The sequence below is a fragment of the Andrena cerasifolii genome, chromosome 2 (assembly GCF_050908995.1).
Source record: "Andrena cerasifolii isolate SP2316 chromosome 2, iyAndCera1_principal, whole genome shotgun sequence".
NCBI lineage: Eukaryota > Metazoa > Arthropoda > Insecta > Hymenoptera > Andrenidae > Andrena > Andrena cerasifolii.
The window spans coordinates 17,760,362-17,779,576 of NC_135119.1; the positions used below are offsets into that span (position 1 = coordinate 17,760,362).

The 19,215-nt window shown below is 36.9% G+C and overlaps 5 non-coding genes across 5 annotated transcripts; 3 read left to right on the forward strand and 2 right to left on the reverse strand.

Moving 5' to 3' along the window:
* Positions 1-2,831: 2,831 nt before the first annotated feature.
* On the reverse strand, positions 2,832-2,903 carry Trnap-cgg (transfer RNA proline (anticodon CGG)). Its single transcript has one exon. It is a non-coding gene; the product is annotated as a tRNA-Pro (tRNA).
* Positions 2,904-6,308: 3,405 nt separating this feature from the next.
* On the forward strand, positions 6,309-6,381 carry Trnaa-agc (transfer RNA alanine (anticodon AGC)). The gene has a single exon. It is a non-coding gene; the product is annotated as a tRNA-Ala (tRNA).
* A 280-nt stretch (positions 6,382-6,661) lies between these two features.
* Positions 6,662-6,735, forward strand: Trnat-agu (transfer RNA threonine (anticodon AGU)). Its single transcript has one exon. It is a non-coding gene; the product is annotated as a tRNA-Thr (tRNA).
* Positions 6,736-8,301: 1,566 nt separating this feature from the next.
* LOC143366537 (U5 spliceosomal RNA) lies at positions 8,302-8,424 on the reverse strand. The gene has a single exon (XR_013084758.1). It is a non-coding gene; the product is annotated as a U5 spliceosomal RNA (small nuclear RNA).
* Positions 8,425-15,787: 7,363 nt separating this feature from the next.
* Trnac-gca (transfer RNA cysteine (anticodon GCA)) lies at positions 15,788-15,859 on the forward strand. The gene has a single exon. It is a non-coding gene; the product is annotated as a tRNA-Cys (tRNA).
* Positions 15,860-19,215: the final 3,356 nt, after the last annotated feature.

Sequence of the window (19,215 nt, forward strand, 5' to 3'; positions counted from 1 at the left end):
GTGTAATTGGGTAATGAGTCTTTGTGATATTCAAATCGCATGTTTGTGGCAAATTCGAATAGAAGAATAAAAAAAATCTGACTCTTGAATACAATTTTCATTTCTGTGATTTTAGGCTTACGGGGAGATGTGAATGAATTTTTTTACCAACGTTGTATAGGTACATAGAAAATGAAAATACTAAATTATATGTATTTTGTGTGGGAAATATAGAAATGGAAATTTGCCCTAGTTCATTGATTCTGGTGATGAGAAAAGAGTATTGGAACTGTCCACATAACACTCAAAAAAGAAATCTGAAGCAAAAATGTAATATGCAGAAAGAAGGTCCTTGAACTAATCTCGAACACCCGGAAGAGTATAAAATCGATGCGTTCGTGCATAACGGCCTTCACTTCTTCGAAGGAAAATATGTATTTCAATCAGGGAAAAAGTGTAACAGGCACAAGTGGAGTTAAGAAATTTCCTTAATTAATTTCTGTGTCATCTCTTCGTTCCTTTATTTCTTCGATTTATGAAAAATGATTGATAATGACGAATAACGACGATTTAGTTGTATCTGAACTGAATTGCACTGATTAAAATTTTGTGAATACCTTTTCGCTTCAAAGAAATATCTAATTTCTATGAAATTGGGAACTGCATATAAAATTGAAACAGAGAAACGGTGTAGTTTGTAAAAACATTTGGATTTGATTTGGAATATCATGTGTAGATACATGTTTCTATAATTAAATTTCCTTCGCATGTAGATTCATGATCAGGTTACAGTTAAATACAATGTTCCAATAAATATTCGAAATATTAAACAAGGTTTCCATTATCGCAAGCATGCCATGCAGAAAAAACTATTTCGCAGTTACATTTTAGAAACTTCATGTCAGAAAATTGAATGCTGTACAATATGAGTAGTCTAATTGCCAAATCAATCAACAATCATTAATTAATAAATAAATGAATTGCTATCTAAATATACAAATATCAGTTTATGGAAGCTATTCAAATATTTAAACTCAGTTATGTAGCAACTGATTAGTGAATTGATTTATTATCAATAATTTTTTTTAAATTTTCAGTGAACGTAGGTACTAATGCCTAAAATTGTTTATACGAAGTGAATTAATCAATACGAACGGTCTAACATCTTTTTTCAAAAATGTACCAAATATTCGGCTGCCATCAGCCAGTCTTGTAATTAATCTACTTGCCTGGAAACGATTCCTGCCGAAAAAAAGCACGACAGGGAATTGCAATTTTTTGAATGGACACCTTCAATCAACGAAGAGAACGTATTCCACTGCGAATGATAGCAGAACCATCCCCTTTATATATCCTCGGCTGACCGAGGTTGTTTTTCATGCATCGAATATAAAATGGCTGGCACTTCTGTACACGCTTCTTTCTTCTCTGATTTTCATTGTTGTCCCGGACAACCTTGATCGATCGTAGCGATCGTGGTAATACCAATTGTTACTTCCAATTCGTTTTCCGTTAGATCAGATACTTCCTGTCTCTTCGATTTACGAAAAAAAAGTTTGTTTGATGTGGCAGGGTAAACAATTTGTTTGAAAAAAGTTTGCAGAATCTCTCGTTTTGATGAAAAAATTTACATTCAATAAGATAGTTATTCGATTCCTCGTTTTCTAAATTGTTAAGAAGTATAATTGTACGAAGATCTATTTATTTGAAATATTATTTTAAAATCATTCGAAAATTGAAAAATGTAGAATTTAAAAATTGTCGAATGCTTTAAATATTGTAAGAAGGAACGATCGAATAATAACTACTAACGAATTTAATAATCTCTGAATATTAAAATAATTTTTTGCGGAAATAAAGTATATAATTTTCATTTTCGTTTTTTGTATTGAATTTAAGCTCAAACATTGATATAAGTTTTATTACTACAGCGTGAGATCTTTCAAGACTTACTTAAATTATTTTTAATTATAAACGTGTAAAAAATTTTAATTATTAGATATGTCAAATAATTAGGAATATCTCTTAAATTAGATATAATAGATTAACTTATACAAATTTAATGGCACATTTATTTTCAAATTAATTGAATAAACAACATTATCTGTATCTCTCGAAGAACTGCATAGCACAAGGTTACACGAAATATTTTTATTGTAGAAATAGGCCACCGCGTGATTTAATTATCGTGTAACTTGCATAAATAGCGATTTTTCACACAGTATTTGCAGAGTTCGTAGCACTATCTATACATCACAAGTATGGCTTAAGACTTTACGTCGGTTTTTTCGCAAATCATTGGCGTAGGTCCTTACTTTCTTCCAATTCAGTATGTATGTCTTTATCATGAAGTAATACGAAATTGATCGAACTATAAATTAATCCATTAAATTCATTATTCTTTATATTCTTACCATTATCATTTCGACAGGCATTTTTCTTATAACTCAAATCATAAAAGAAATATAGACTATCTGTCGTAACAAAATATTTCTCAATCAAAAGTCTGCTATGAAAAACCATTAAACACAAACTCATTAAAGATTCGTTTTCTACCTCCAATATGTAGAACCCATAAGAAAAGCATACAAAAATGTTCTGTATAGAGAAAAATATTTGTTTATACAGATTGCAATTGCATAAACTAAGTTAATAGTGTGCACTTTACACAACAATGACGTTTAATTAACTAATTATATTGAGAAGAAAACAGTTGTGAACGCATTTCAACACAATCTTTTCTTACTAGTCTCAGAGGGACAGGAATAAATCCCGCATCATTCAATAATATTTTTTTAGTATGAAATAAATAAATTAAAAACGAGGAAAAAATTTAAAAAATAAACCAACATGGGCTCGTCCGGGATTTGAACCCGGGACCTCTCGCACCCGAAGCGAGAATCATACCCCTAGACCAACGAGCCAACTTACGAACTTTTTTCCCTTTGAACAACACTATGTTGATAACAACGAAAACAACATTCAATCATCGGTATATCAGTATAATCATTCATTTATGTCATTTAAGAACTACTATAGTATACATTCTTATTCCTATGGCAATAAGATATAGCCATAGAGAATTTCAAGCATCTTTTTAAAATTACAAAATATTAATTTTATACAAAACGTGTGCAACGAATTAAAAATACACTTTTGATTGTGAATTTCAAAGCACGGAAGACGTAATTGTCAACAGGATCACTTGATCGAATCCGTTGAACAAGTCTGGAAAGTTACCGACCGATAGACGTTTCCTTTCTTCAAGACGTTGTTTATTGATCTTCCATGATCCGGTTTGCAGTGAAAGGAACGTTTTTCAACGTGGCTCGTTGGTCTAGGGGTATGATTCTCAAATGTAGCTTCCATCTCCGGTATGGTCTAGTGCCTAGGATGCATTATAGATGACTGTCATCAAGTGTCAGGATGGCCGAGCGGTCTAAGGCGCAAAAGCGTCTGTGTTAAGCAGATGCAATTAATCGCTGAATACAAAGAAAGCTTTTAGCAAAACATTATCTCCTGGGCAGTGGGATGTAAGAATAACTATTTTTCAGTATAAATGGCATAAGCTATCGCATAAGAAGTAAGCAAGCACAGTAAGGTTAGTTACGCACGTGTTCAAGCACGTGGCGAGCAAATGATCACTTATGCAGTGAGGCAGTCAGTGTCTTATAAGTGAAGTACCAGCAACACAAGATAAAATACAAAAAAATCATAAAGTCCGAAGCCCCCAGGGGGCTTCGGTCCCTGCTAGTAGCAATGTGATTAAGGAAAAGACGGAGACTGCGGTCAGTAAAGAGGATGGAGAGATAACCTCAATTCTAAGCGAAGAGGCAAACAGCCAAGTGAAGTTCGGGCTGAGCCAGAAGAATTTATCACAAATAAAAAAATTATTAGACAGCAACAAAGACGGCTCAACAGCAAAAACTAAATTAAACAAAGTGTTATACCAGATCACCAAGCCAAAAACGGCCATAAAAAAAGTAAGCATTCCCAACATTTCCAAAATAGCTAGGAGGCAGGAATACAAAAAACAGCTTAACAAAAAAGAGATAAAAGTTAACAGTGAGCACATAATGAACCTTTCAATGGACTACGAAGCAGATGACTCGTCAGCTACGCTACATTCACAAGCTACGGTGGATGGTTACAAAAAAACCAGCTCAAGGAAACGATCCTCAAACTATCTAAGGAGCTCGAAGCAGTATAGAACGGCAAAAGTCAACCCAGCCAAAAGGAAGAGGTATCAGGAATAACGACGTATAATAGATATGAAATATTGGGAGACGTAGCTATGATAGTAGCTGAACCGTCAACGTCAAAGGAAGTACCAATACGGGCAAGAAAAGAAACGCAAGCAGGGAAGAAGAGAATGAACTCCGACGACTTCGAAAACCAAAGATTCAAAAGGAAAGACAACGGTGGTACACGACTTCATCCCAGGGAGGAGGCGGCAAGGAAAGAAGAAACAGATCCACAGGGGCCAAAGGAAGTTAACAGCAACGACAGCGGAGTCACAAAACCGCCGCCAATTAATATAATGAACAATTCAGTGAAAAATGTAATAGAATGCTTACAAAATTCAGGTATTTCAGGAATGTGTGTATATAGGCGTGTGTGGGTATGTGTGTAAGAGTATGTTGTAAGAATGGTTGGCTAACAAGAGGAGACAGGGGTAGACAAACTGGTAGTGTGCAATTACCGTAGTTTACCAGATATAAGAGGAGAACGAGGTGTACGACCAAGGTTTAGCACATGGTAGAGTGCACAGCGTTGGTACAAAGGCTAAGGCCGCAATAAGTATTAAAAGTACCTGATTAGCATATTAAAAGTTAAGGCAGGTGTACGCCAAAATCTGTTTAACTAAAAAGTATGACTTCAGTATAGTTTTTGTATCATACCCTTTTCTATACTAGTGATTCACCAAAGTACAGAAGTTTAAGATCAAGCTAAAATTACAGCTATTACTGACTAGTTTAGCAGAAGGTGCTTGTTGCCATAAGTGACAGATAGACGGTGCGTACCCAAGAAAAGGTCTTTTAGTGTGATAAGTGCATTGTGATACAGATATTCTTTATACGTGGAATGAAAATGTTCTTTGTTAATTTATTTGTATTGCTGGGTAATAAACGTATAAAAAACAAAACAAAAATGTGTATGATTCTCGCCTAGGGTGCGAGAGGTCCCGGGTTCAAATCCCGGACGAGCCCAATTTTTTTAATTATGAAACCGGATTTCTGATAACCTAAACAAGTTTCGTCACACTGGGCCCAAGGTATGCTTAGTATACGACAAAACAACCGAGTATAAAACATGACTCTCCATTTCTTTTAGATTCTAAGCTCTGACACGAGTATGTAGAAAGTACAAAGAGACTGAAATATTCACAGATACTTTAATATAATAAGTATTTGCATCAGTTTCGCAGACGCACGGATGATGAATTGCACATGCGCAGCCCACACTCCTATGCTGGAAACAATTTTTCGTATAACTTATAGTAGCGGCGTCTACAGATAGCCCCTTATGCACGCTTGCCCTGTCGACATGACGTATTTCGTTTGCTGGGATGTGCAGTGTGCAGAACGCAGCATCGACTAGCGTCCATATGCATCGCGCAGATGGCAGAGTAGGGGAAACTATCCAAGTTACTGATTATTTAATTTGTTTTGTTTGCTCATTTCTCACTTATGGTATGATTAGTTCAGACTACGAAGTAGCACACAGTACACAACTTTCTTTTCCCAAACCCATACTGTGCGAAGCACTAGAATTTTAACGCTTTAGGCCAGGCTAAATAGTAGTAAACAGAAAAAGTTTTGTTGCCGCAACACATGGCTCAGCTATAGGAATGAGTTCATTTTCCACAAAGGAATTATGAAGAATTAATACAAAGAATTTGCAGGATACCTTTTTACGACCCGTTAAGTTCATGAGGAATACCACGTGGCCACTTACATAACGCCGATAGTTAAAAGGTAATAAGAAACATGGCCATTGATGTGGTGACTGTCATGGTCAACCCTCTGTAAGTGTCGTACTACCGTGAACCGGACTGTTATTTGATTTCCCAGTATTAATGCTTTATTGCACCGACAAAAAGGATTAGATGCAGGTTATCCTTGTATGTATGTATATGAAATAAAAAACCCGATATTTGTGCAACACGCAACAAGTTGATATATAGATAAGAAAGTAGTTTAATTTCCTCAAACTTGTACAAAACTTTAACCTTTTTTTTAGATAAACGAAGTTATATTTGGTAAGAATATTGTTTATAATAATTATACGAACCATAAAATACATAGAATAAGAATTGCATTGCAACTGGGGGCGTAGCTCAGATGGTAGAGCGCTCGCTTAGCATGCGAGAGGTACCGGGATCGATGCCCGGCGCCTCCAAAAGAGGTATATTTTTTTTAAATATACATTTTTTTAGTTTTGTTTCATACCAGTAAAACATTCCACTTTACAAGTTCGAAACGGTGCATAACTTAATTATTATTTTGTTTTATAGCATTTGTATATACGGATATTAGTCCTGTAGAGAGAATCTCCGGATGTACATACATGACAAGTGCATTAGTATAAATACGTACCACATGTCTATACAACTGTAAATATTATTTGCAAAATACATACCATATATATTTCATGAATTAAAGAAGTTCGTCGACAAAATGGCGCCGTGGCTTAGTTGGTTAAAGCGCCTGTCTAGTAAACAGGAGATCGAGGGTTCGAATCCCTCCGGGGCCTTCCGTATCTGACAAACAAATGCGGGGTGGGGTTTATGTTTTTTAGCACTTTTTTTAATTCATAACAATATAGAATACAGTACATACTGAATTTGAGGGAATAAAAACGGCATAGTGGAATATTATGAACACAAATAATTAACGCACATGTTTCATTTATTACATTTATATGATATTACAACAGTCAATTAAAAACATTGCACAAAAGAAAATTTGTTTAAATCTTTCTAAATTGTGTTGTGAAATGCAGGCAACTTTTCCCTTTAGAATGTAAAGGACAACACAATCATGTAGGAGGACTGGTTTAGGATTTTTAGAAGTAGCTTATATATATTATTACTTTGCTCCTTGATTCTAATCTTCGACGAACCAAAAAAATTGTATTATAATTCTCCTCTCAAGAACCCAATGCTGAATTAGGTCTGGGTTAAAGTCTAAAGACTCATCATCAACGCTCCTCTCCCTACAGAGTCCCCCGCAGATGGGAGACCCATGCGTATGGGATAGAAACTTGAGCATAATTTTAAACCCCTCTGGTAGTCTTCTTATACTACGGCAGTGTATTCATATAAGCGAGAAGGAATTCCACCTAGCGGGATATATTTGACTTAGTCCTTGGTAGGATGTATAGATGCCTATTTGTTACACACATATATCTAAGCGGGGTCGGGTTTACTACAAGACGCAAGCTAGGGCCACATTTTAAAAATGAGTATGCATTTCATTAACTCAAATAGACTTGTTCTTTTGAGGTCTCGTAATAATGTTGCGCCTAGGGCCTCTAAAAGTATAAATGCAGCCCTGTGTCTATATATTGTACATGACTGTATGCATTAAATGCTTAGAAACATTTGTATATGTTACATGTGCATACATATGTATGTTCACAAGCCACGCTTTCTGTTTGCAATTAGTAGCTTAGTAGCACAAAAAAACAATGACACTGAGTTACCAACCAGTAATGGCGAAATAGAAAAATTGTAATGCAAATTTTCTATGAATGACGAAGTAAAATTTACATTCGTATAAAGCAGTTGTAACGAATTTATGGATAAAATAACGATGTTTTTGTTCCATTTGTCAAGATTCACGATGGTCATAATATAATTCATACATAGTACATATGTTTTTTTTTGGTATGCTGAATTTAAAAGATATACATAATACGTAATTAAATATTTGGTTTAATAGAGAATTTGTTACAAAATATTTATAATAACAATAAATTTATAAAGAAGGGTAATAAAAATCGTACACAAGTTAATATCTCTTCTAGCGAACATTCTATTGTGTTGCAAACTAATTTATATATGCATTTATATACATAAGAACAAAACAACACTTCTAAACATATCCTTCTTTCTATTTGAAAATGATCGGAGGTGCAAAATGCAAATAATTTTATAAACATCTCTGGAGCATGCATTTTATTAGAGGCGAATATATTTTCTTACCTCTTAAAAATACAAATAAAGAAACAGGGAGTAAATGTAAAAAAACAGTCTTTTACTCTTCCTTATCTTACAACACACACAACAATTATATATTATGTTTTCATACTTATAATGACCCAACTTTCGTCGGGTACTACAAAAAAATTAGAGTATAGACTCATCAATTGTCCCCCTCCACGGAAATCTTTAGTAAAAGGCGAAAGATTTATGCGTGTTTTGAAGGGAGACCAGAGTAACAATACGTTCTAAAGCTCCCACAATTATAGCCGCACTGTACCATTTTTAGAAGCGAGAAAACTCGCCATCTGGCGGTTAGTATTGGTATTAATTTCATTTTTTAGTAAAAGCCGTATTATTTCAAAAGTTCGTATTACAGATGTACGGTGTCCATCTTTTCAACCAGAAATTTACAAGGTTCGTCAAATTAAATATTTTACCTAATTTTCTGTATTTTTATAAATATTACAAATTACGTCTACATTATAGTTTTAAAATACGCCAAACGTTGAATCGAATAGCAACACTATAATGGATGAAATATGTAAATGTTGCAAATACATTATCTTAAATTTACAATACTATTGGTATAAATTGCATCTTAACAATATAATATTTAATTTATTAATAATTTACTAAAATATTATACATTATACAATAATTAATGATAATTACAGATTGCTTCGGTTTATAAAGGTGAGAAAGTTTTTAAATTTACTTTGACACATTACGGTGTAAAACTACAATAGAAAGTAAAGGCCATCCTATACCTCGTTCGTGTACAGTCTGTGTGCGGGTAAACTTCTCTAGTCCGTCAATAGATGGCGATACGATGGCAAAACGTTTGTACTCGAATACAAGATCTGCATTTCCAACGTATTGCTTTTCAAGTTGCATGAATTGTGAAGTTTCAAATTGCAAGAGTTTCCTGTAGGATTTTTAAACACTTAATTAATGTTTTTTTATGCATCATAAAAATATAACATCACCATTCTGTTATGCAAGCCAGATAGCGTACCTGCATGTCGTAAGCATATTTTTAATTCTATTATATCTATCATTTTATCAATATGATAGAGTGTATTGCTAATACGTAAAGATCGAAAGTAGAAAACCAAAAATTATATTTCGCGTGGGGAACTAGGAAGAAGAATTATGTAGGTATCAACATTTTCTACGGCAGAACATTGTACTGTGACCAAATAGAGGGCAGCTGGTGCAGAGTATATTCTGTTCAGTCGCTTCTGTGGAAGTTGTTACCGCAAGAAATATCATTTATTCCGTTGGAACTTGTACAATGAATCTTTGATCAAGTTTAATATTGATTGCACCTACCCACTGAAGAAGAAGTTAAACTAAAGTAAATCAGTAACTTTTCAATGGTATTCAGTTACGTGCTTCATTTTAGTTCAGAAATTAAGATAACGCCACTGTAGCTGCAAAATATATATACACCAGATGGGCGATTAATAGTAGAAATGAGCGCTAAGGGTACGTTAAAAATATTATGTCCAAAAACGTACAGCTCTAAATTTGAATGAAGACACTTTACAAGCGACTGTGGAGCAAAATGCAATTGGCTTTGAATAAGATTCTGCGTCATTCATAAACGTTATAAGGTAGTCGATAACAAAAGGTAAATGTACGCTGCGTTCTATAATTAACTTGGAAAATGCCAATCATAACAATAGGCGTTATACAATAATGTCAGATAGCGGAGATAATGGATTAATTATTTCAAAGCACGAGTGCCATACTTGGTCCTATAATTGAAGACAGTCTTGTTACCTGCTCAGTGAGATGTTTACGAAATTATTCACTATAAGCTGTTGCCTCTTAGTTAATCAGTAAGGAAAGTATTTTATTTCGAACGATTACTTAAAATCGAGTTTTCCCTGCAAAGGAAACGCTATAAAAATTTCAAAGCTTCAGTTACAAAAATACGTACCTATGTATCATCTAAAATATTCGCAAAATCACTTTATCAACATCTTAAAACCCCCGGAATCTAGGTAACAGAAATTTCCTCCACATTACTCAATTAGCTACATAAGACCACGAGACTATTAGTAACCGAGTGCCGCAAAAAGCGTCTTTCACAAAATTGCAATCACTTCAACGCTAACACGTTCGATCCCCTACAAGCTCAACCCCAAGAAACATTCCCACCCCCGTTCCACCCTCTCAACCCGTTTAACGCCACCGATACCTCTCCGAATCGCTGCTGTTCACCGACGTTCGAGAATAATACTCCAGACCGACGGGCTCGCTTGTCGTCGCCTGTTCCCGAACGAGTGCGTGAACAAGGGTGGAAAAAAGCCCCGTGACGAACGGCACGGACATCGCGGCGTGCGCTCGCGTGTTGCAACAGGCAGCAGCCCACGCATGCAGATGAACTTGCGGGGTACCTCGATACCCCTGGCAGCAGGGGTTCCGCCGATTGAAAAAGGGACAGCCGATAACAGCGCGAAGGGTAGATGAAATGGGGGTTCGTTTACCCCTGGAAGAGTCACCCTGTCCTCATCGATCCTCATCCTCCGCCTTTTCCACGGGCGTCTCCTCCTCCACTCCCCCTATCTCCCTCTCTTGCACCACCGCTACCATCCGCGTAGCGCCTCATTCTATTTCTCTGCCATCCGACTTCGCCCCTATCCCTTCGGCGTTCCCTCTTCGTCGGGCCGCCTAACCACCCCTCCGCCACCCACCCCCGCCTTCCCACCGACGCAGCGTCTCTCTGTTGCGCTCGACGGCACTCCCGTCAGCATCGCGAAGAAATTCACTTTCGCGAAAAAAAGAGCCCGCGAAAAATCGATGCCGGGCGCCTATTGGTCGCGCGGCCGGTGGATCCTGGCTGCATTGGTGCTCGCGGCCTCGCGGGCGTGGCTTAAAGATGAGCTCTCGCTATGTCATCGCTTATATTGATCCTACACTCGGCCGGCAGCCGGTGTGGAAGCGGTGTGCGGGCGCATCGACGTCGGTCCACACGCACGCCACGTATTCCGCCGTGGACTCATCTGTGCACGCGCGACCAAGCACACGTCCGCGAGACGCGTCCCATTTCCGTTTTCACGCTTACCTGGTACCGGTGCCACCGGAACACGCGCGTCAACTTAGGCGCCGTCAGCTCGCGCGCGCTCCTCGCCCGCGACGCGACGGAGCCGGGTATGCTTCCAACGATCATCGATAAGTCCTAGATAACTCGGCGATAAGGTTCTTAATTCGCTGCGAGCGGGGAAACGCAGCCTGGGCAATGATTGGGCTATAATCGGAGTTTCCATCTGGAAGCTTGGCTTGAAAGTGGCGAGGGGCGAAGGAATTCTGTAACCAGCGAATTTGACATTTTGGGGAATTTTATAAACCGAAAAGGAATCTGGAAGGCAATTGATGATCGTTCCGTTTATTTTTACTTGGTTCAAATAGGCATTGGTTGGAAGAAATTAAGAGGAGTTTCAGATTTCTGGGGATTATTGGAGTTACTTGTAAGTTTCACTGGCAAGGGATGGCCGGCAGTGGAAAATTCATAAAAATGTGACACTTTGCAGAAATGTAGTTCAAGTGATGCTAACAACGTAACCGTTTTGGGAATGAAACAGTCTTAGGGGTGAAAGCACCCCCTCAAAGAAAATGCGAGTTTTCATATTATCGTGAATATTTGTGAAACCATGAAAGATATCGAAAAAAAGTTTAATTCAAAATTGTATGGTTTTTGATATCCTACAATATGGAGGTAAAGAATTTTCGAAAAAGGTGGGGATAAATTTTGGGACATTAATTTCTTCGAAAATTCTTTACCACCTTACTGTAGGATATTGAAAACCATGCAACTTCAAATTAAACTTTTTCCCATATCTTTTACGCTTTCACAGATATTCACGATAATATGAAAACTCATAATTTCATTGAGGGGGTGTTTTTACCCCTAAAAGTGGTTAGGTGCATTGTTAGCCTCGTTTGAACTACATTTCTGCAACGTTCTAAATTTGTATGAATTTCCGAGTTGCTGAACATCCCTTAAGTTTAATAATTAATGGACAGAGAATCAATGCTAATCTAATGAAGTGGTACGAATTATTGCATAATCGAGGGGATCATGTGTTGGGGTGTAAAAATAAATCTCGGAAACGACTTCCTTATGATAACTGAATCTTTCATACAGCCCTGAATTATCGAATCAAGGGATTTCGAGGTCGATAGTCACGAAGAATGCATGAGGGAAGCTCGTGATTAATTTATCTACTAGGAACTCTCTTCGTAATGAACGACACATATTTAGGTTAATGGTGCCAGCTGGTTCGAAGCCAGAATAGTCTTCGAGGTAGACAGGTGGTAAGAACTGATCTAAGTGCTCGAGTCACAGGTGCTTTTGCATTTTGTATGAGTAACAGCTTTTCGTACGTAGCCATGTTTCCAGAAATTCAAGAAGATCATAGAAGACTTGGAAATACCTACGAAGGAAATTATTGTAAATAGATGTCAATCTAACTTAAATTTGTAATTTAATGCATTCACTTCGAATACTGTTAGTCTCTCGAAATACCAATCATACATCTTCAACTCGAGGAATAGAATTGGAAATCGCAGTAAATTACGTGTTATAGTTGCCATACCTCTTCATTAACATCACAGTCCAGGATGTTCTTTTCAGGACAAACAATTTCCAAAATACAAAAAAAACATATCCCACTTAGATGAACACAACGTGTTTAATACTAATATGAAAGTTTTTTCATACAGTGCATGTATTATGTCCCACAATTATTATTTTTATTAATTACAACCCTAGAATGTCTGCTGCAAAGCACCTAGCAAAAACACCTGTAGACTAGGGCGGTCCTTAGCTTAAATTGTGACACTTGATGAGAAAATGTGATGTGCGAAATTTCAAAGTGATTGGAGCACAGAAACTCGTGCCGCATCTCAGTCAAAGTTTTGAATTTTAAGTGATTTTTCATCAATTTTGAACATAATTTTGTTTAGCTTTTTTTAAAGTATCAGTGAATATATTTTAATAAAAGTATAATTTCTTAGGTGTATAATGGTATCATATATATGTGACTTCAAACATTATACTCAAAATTTTTGAATTTTAAAAATTTTAATGGTAAAAATTTTTGAATACACTGTTTGAAGTCACACTCAAATGTTACCATTATACACCTAAGAAATTATACTTACATTAAAAAAATATTCACTAATACTTACAAAACAGCCGAACAAAATTATGTTCGAAATTGACCAGATCTCACTAAAATTTCAAAACTTTGACTGAGATGCGGCACGAGTTCCCTTTGTCCAATCACTTTGAAATTTTGCACATATCATTTTTGTTTGCACCAAGTGTCAGAATTTAGGGGGGTAAGGCAACAAAAATCGGAAATCGAAAAATAAGGACCGCCCTATTGTAGACACATCGTTGCAGTAATATTTCCAGCAATGTAGATTTCTTCAAACTTGCACCAAACAGAGAAGAAGTTTCCGAATTTCGAGCCGTTCGTGTATTTAAATAAGCTGCGCAATCAATTTCGAAAGTTTAGAAGGTGAGCAAAAGGGGTGGTGAAAGGCGGGCGTGAGTTATATCGTGACCGTTTTTGATGGATTAATTCGCGTACCGAGTGGAAAGCTGCAAAGACGAACCTTGCCATGTAGATTCATTTTATTTTTTCCCAATTAACACCTGGTCCGTCTATTGTTCCTCGAATTCGACTATTGCTTCTCAATCATTGAAGTGTCATCGTTGTTTCGGAATACAGCGGAGTATTGGGGATGGATGTTAATCCTCGGAGCAGTTACATCGATACAGATATCGCGTCTGATATTAAAAGTGGCTTTTAATAGCGAAGCAAGGGTTCATGAATCATGATCACAGTTTTCACAAACATGAGAAACAGATACTGGATGGGTAGGTATTACTGACGTTCCTGCTAACAAGGGTGTAAGTAGAATGTGCTGTATGAAGAAAAATATAAAAAGTTAGGGAATGGATGATTAACGAAGATTAAAAATTGTTAAATGTTAAAAAGATGACAAGGTTTCTTCGAATTAATGAGAATACGGATTGTCAAATACACCGATTTATCTTTAACTATTTGTACGTGTCAAAGTTGAATCATTTTCAATGTAGTAATTGTCTCCGGTGTTATATGTTTAAATATTACAATTTTAATTTATAAAAAATTTCATTCAGAGTTAGGCTAAAATTAACACTAGTCTATGGTAGAATAGAGATTACTTTAACAAGTTATTTCCATGCAACTTTTATAATGTTATGACTATTTTAAATAAACAAATATGTACTAATTTGAAAGAACTATGTGTAAAGGTCTAAACTATTGGCAGAGTACTGATGAATATTTTAATACTTATGTCATACAAATTTTTCCACGCATATTCCAATAAAATAAAAATCGTGTAGTATGGTCGTCAGTCTGTAAGAATTATGATTTATTGCCATGTGACCACTCAAAAAATGACACGATTCCTAATTTGTTCTCCCGACGTTCATGAAAACAAGAAAAAAAACCCAGAAGCAAGTTACCCATGTCACGTCGACGCTCTTTTAACGCGGTGGCGTCACGAGTTCCTTTTGAAGAATTCTGCACCCTTATGGGGCTCAATACACATCGATTCCCGGCCATGTGTGCCTTAGTCACGGTGGCATATGGCTAAGTCATGAAGCCACTAGGTGGTCCTCACTATATTACTCTACCTGTCGCCGTTCCTGCCTTACGGGGGGCCGAGCTCATGGCTATTTGTATGACAACAAGAGCTGTTTTTCAACTACCCCCTGTCAGTCATTGATGACCTGCAATCACTATGAAATCTATGGGTACAAAATACCTGCGATTTTCATTCATTTGTCTGTTGAGCAACCACCCGACGATTTAGACATAAATATTTTAAAAACAGGTTGTTCCTTGATCCTGGATTATAGGTACCTACTGATTGTTTGGTGTATACATCGTACATTATACGTTCGTTGGTTTATTAAAAGAAGTTCAATTGTAATACACTTTCGAATCGAATAGCGGTATTCTCAGTAGCGGATTTAAAAAAAGGCCCAGGTGGTAAACGTTCCGAGGGGCCCATTTTGGAGGGAAAATGAAGGTAGTTTACTAAAAACAGGCTAAGTGTAATAGTACAAAAAAATATACAGTGTTTGGTTAAAATCGTAATTTTTTTTTAAGATAGGGCCCTACGGGGGCCTCCTGAGCAGGGGCCCATTTTTCAGGAAAATGAAGAGGTAGTTTACTAAAAACGGGCCAAGTGTTGTAGTACGGAAAAATGTAGTGTTTATAATTATCATAATTTTTTTATTGGTCCTGGGCGGCAACTGCTCATCAGCTGCCCTATTAAATCCGCCACCGAGTATTCTATAGTTATTTAATAAGTAACTTTCTTAACCTTTAATTTACGTAATAGTCTTTTTAAACATCAATATTGTGCGTTGGAGTTTGAGTAGTAATTATAATAAAACTTTTAATGAAATTAATGTTTCACCTATTTTGAAATTGAGTAGATTTTTAGAACAATAAAATATATTTATCGAATAATATAATATGCCATGGCGCTGTGTGAAAAGTATTGTTTAATTGGACTTCAACGGGGAGTATAGCTCAGTGGTAGAGCATTCGACTGCAGATCGAGAGGTCCCCGGTTCAAACCCGGGTACTCCCTTCCCCTTGTTTTACCCCTTCTTTTCCTTTTGTATACAAACTATTTTGTTTTAAATATTATTTGACCGGTCCCAAACGAGCGGTAGTTTACGAACTTTTTACAGGAAATGTATGCGATCACTTGGAATGACCTTTTTGCCATGTATACAGTATTTCCTGAACTTTGAAGAACAAGTTTTTTTAAACAGTCTTTTATCACGGAAAAATGGCGGTATTCCCAATTCTCATCCATGCAGCGGTGCGCATGGTACGCTGGTATCAGTTATTTCGACTTCCTCAGTAACTCAAAATCCAATGTTCAGCAGTCTCCTTATTTTTAAAGATACTTTCTATCATATGACGTACGGATTTTTTGAAATTCAACAGATTGTAGAAATTATAGCATTTTAAGGAAAAAATGGATTTTTAGCAGAGCTTTTCTTAATACCTTGAGAACTAATTAAAAATAAAAACGTAACTACGTCGTACGATAGATAATATCACTGAGAATATGTTTACGAAATTTCATTAAATTTGGTTGAACGGTTTATGAATTATTAGTGACACCAGGTTTAGAAGTGTAGTTTCGAGGAAAACGCGTTTAAAAATGGTCAGGCGCGTTTACGCTCGTCGTGCAGGCTTCCAATTTATGGGCCATATCTTTGTTATTACAACGAATGTTTCAATAGGACCTTTTTCACATTGGGTATTTTTAAAGGTCCGCACTGCCATTTCGTGGAAGAAAAATGGTTTTGATTTTTTTAAACAGCTAAGGTACCTTAACCTAGTGAAAAACGTAATGTACCTTTGTTTGTGGATAAACAAAGAAATAAGTCGAAAATCTGTTCAAACGCCTTCATTATACACATATTAAGTAGTTTCAAGCTATTTTTTTTACTTTTCTTTTTTTTTTAAAATGGCACTTTAACGCTTTTTTCTCGGAAGCCCGTTTTTCAAATTTGCCAGCAGCACCATTTGAACAAAAAAATTTCAATTCACTTGAAATTTTTACAGTGAAGTGGAGAATTTCATGCTATTTCTACGGTACTAATGATAAAGTTCAGATACTAATGGCAACACGTAGTTCCTCTAGTTTGCAAGTTGTATTGTCCATTCGCTGTTCGAGCACTTGCTAGTGCATTTTGATGAATATTATCACAATACACCAAACACCAACCTTCACTATATGGAAAATGACACGTACGAAATTATTGCTAGAACCAGTTACAAACAAAAGCAAGACAAACCATTAATTATACAGAGAACTGAAAACGTCATTAGTCAGACTATGTTTCTAACATATCTTTGAAAGGAGACGGTAAAGTGTGAGGGCACCACTTTGGATTAAAAACTGAAGTAAGGCGTCACTATTCCGCGCATAGCGGATAATGGATCGATTCTGACCCATTCGACATCTTAAACCTCTTATACTCCGTGTTATTTATATGTAGGGGAGAGCGGGGACAAACGTAACGGCGTCATGAAAGTAACACACCTTCTCCCCCCTTCAACAAACATTTCCAAAACGTTTGCTTTACACAGTTACATATGCATAGTGTGTCTTTTATTTTACTAAGTGACGCTGAGTGGCGCAGTTTCAATTTTGGATGATTCTGCACCGAGCTACGATTTTCATCGCAGAGCGCCTAAAAACAGGACGTTTCGGGCATCCCCTATTACTCACAAACCTTTCAATACTTTTTACAACAAAAAATACTGAAACATCCTCTAAGATGTCCTTTTCCCAACACATTAATGTTTAATAATAAAAGTTTATCGATTTTTCTAGAAAAAATTCCCACAGGAGCATGTTGTTTTGACCGTTCTAGGTAGGCCTCTCCCCTTAAGAAAAACATGGATCATAATCTAGTAGGGAAGCTTATATTAAAGTGCATATAAATTAAACTATATCACGGGTCAAAGTTGACCCTGTGCCCGCCGTGCTGCCGACTGCTAAGCCATCCTGTGGCGAAGGGCTATTAGCGAGCCGTCATAAGGGCGGAAAGGTCGTCGATCAATTCGTAGGACTTCTAACCGCACTAGATGAATATCCAGGGCGAAAACCACCTGCTCCGGCGGCGAACGTTAAATCCGTAAGCTCCGCGAAATATTCGTCGAAATCCGTGAAATACCCGCAGTGCTCCGGATGATCAGGCCAATTGGCTGATCGCCAAATGAAATGTATATCCGGCATAAGTCTCCCCATTTGACTCGTTTGTCGTATTTACGTTCGTGCACCCTCCTATATACGTCCGTACGTGTTCGTCACTGTAACCGATATAGGGCCCTTTGAAATTCGGATCGAAGAAAGTCAAGCGGAATGCCAGCGAGCTTTATTGCCTGAACAGGTCGAAATTGTACGCGTGCAGAGTGTTTTGGAAAGGAAATGCGAGTACCGTGCCAATGGATTATGCAGCTTACTTTAAGAGAGAAGTATTGTATTAAGATAAACATGATTCTTGATAAAGGGTAGTTAAGTTTGATATTTATGTCGAGGTCCCTTAATAAGTGTTTTCTAAGCCGGCAACGTAGTAGCTGACTACCTAAAATTTTATTTCTTGATTTTGTAATAGATAGGGTTGATGTAGCAATGTTAGTTAATTTCTGCAGAGATTGATAAATCGGTTTATTTGGAAAATTATTCCTACTTTCCTTACTTCGGTTTAGCAGGTTGATGCCTTGCGGAACGTACTAACGCTGAAAGTGGTCATTTTTATAACATACCACAACAGTTGTACGATCACAGTCTCTCATTTCGATGGACCTTAAACCTGATACTTTTTAATTGAAACCAGCTGGGTAATAATACACTAGCAACTGCCATTTCTCTCATACTGCACAATTTAAAGCCCTTAAAAAGCAACTCTACTTAGCGATGCTTATCTTGGATGAGCAATACGAAATACTGTAGCACACACTACACATCCAGATGATAAATACCAGCAATCGCCACAAAATGAATTAATCTAAATTACTAATAGTTTCTATAGCCAAATCCAGGTGCAAATGTAATTCTTCCAACTTTTTTCAATCTGCCAATTTTATGGAGATATGTAGATACTAGATTTCCATGATACTTTCAGGGTAGGCCCAAACTCGATCCAGGATTAAGCTACTTTATTTGATCCTCGATAATGTACTAGGTATCCTTGGTACCTATACGCGATTCTGCGTAAGTCAAATGACAGATGGGATCGTGCTAATCCGCCATTATCGTCGGCTATGATCGGCCCTGCGTTGAATAGAATACTTTCGATTCACGAGGCTTAGGGATCCTCCCCGAAGTTAGCTCGGTCGTTCATGAGCAGTCGCGTGAATCACTGCAGATCGATCTAGCCGGTCTCGTCTAACGACGGGTCAGAATAGGAGCGTCGATTC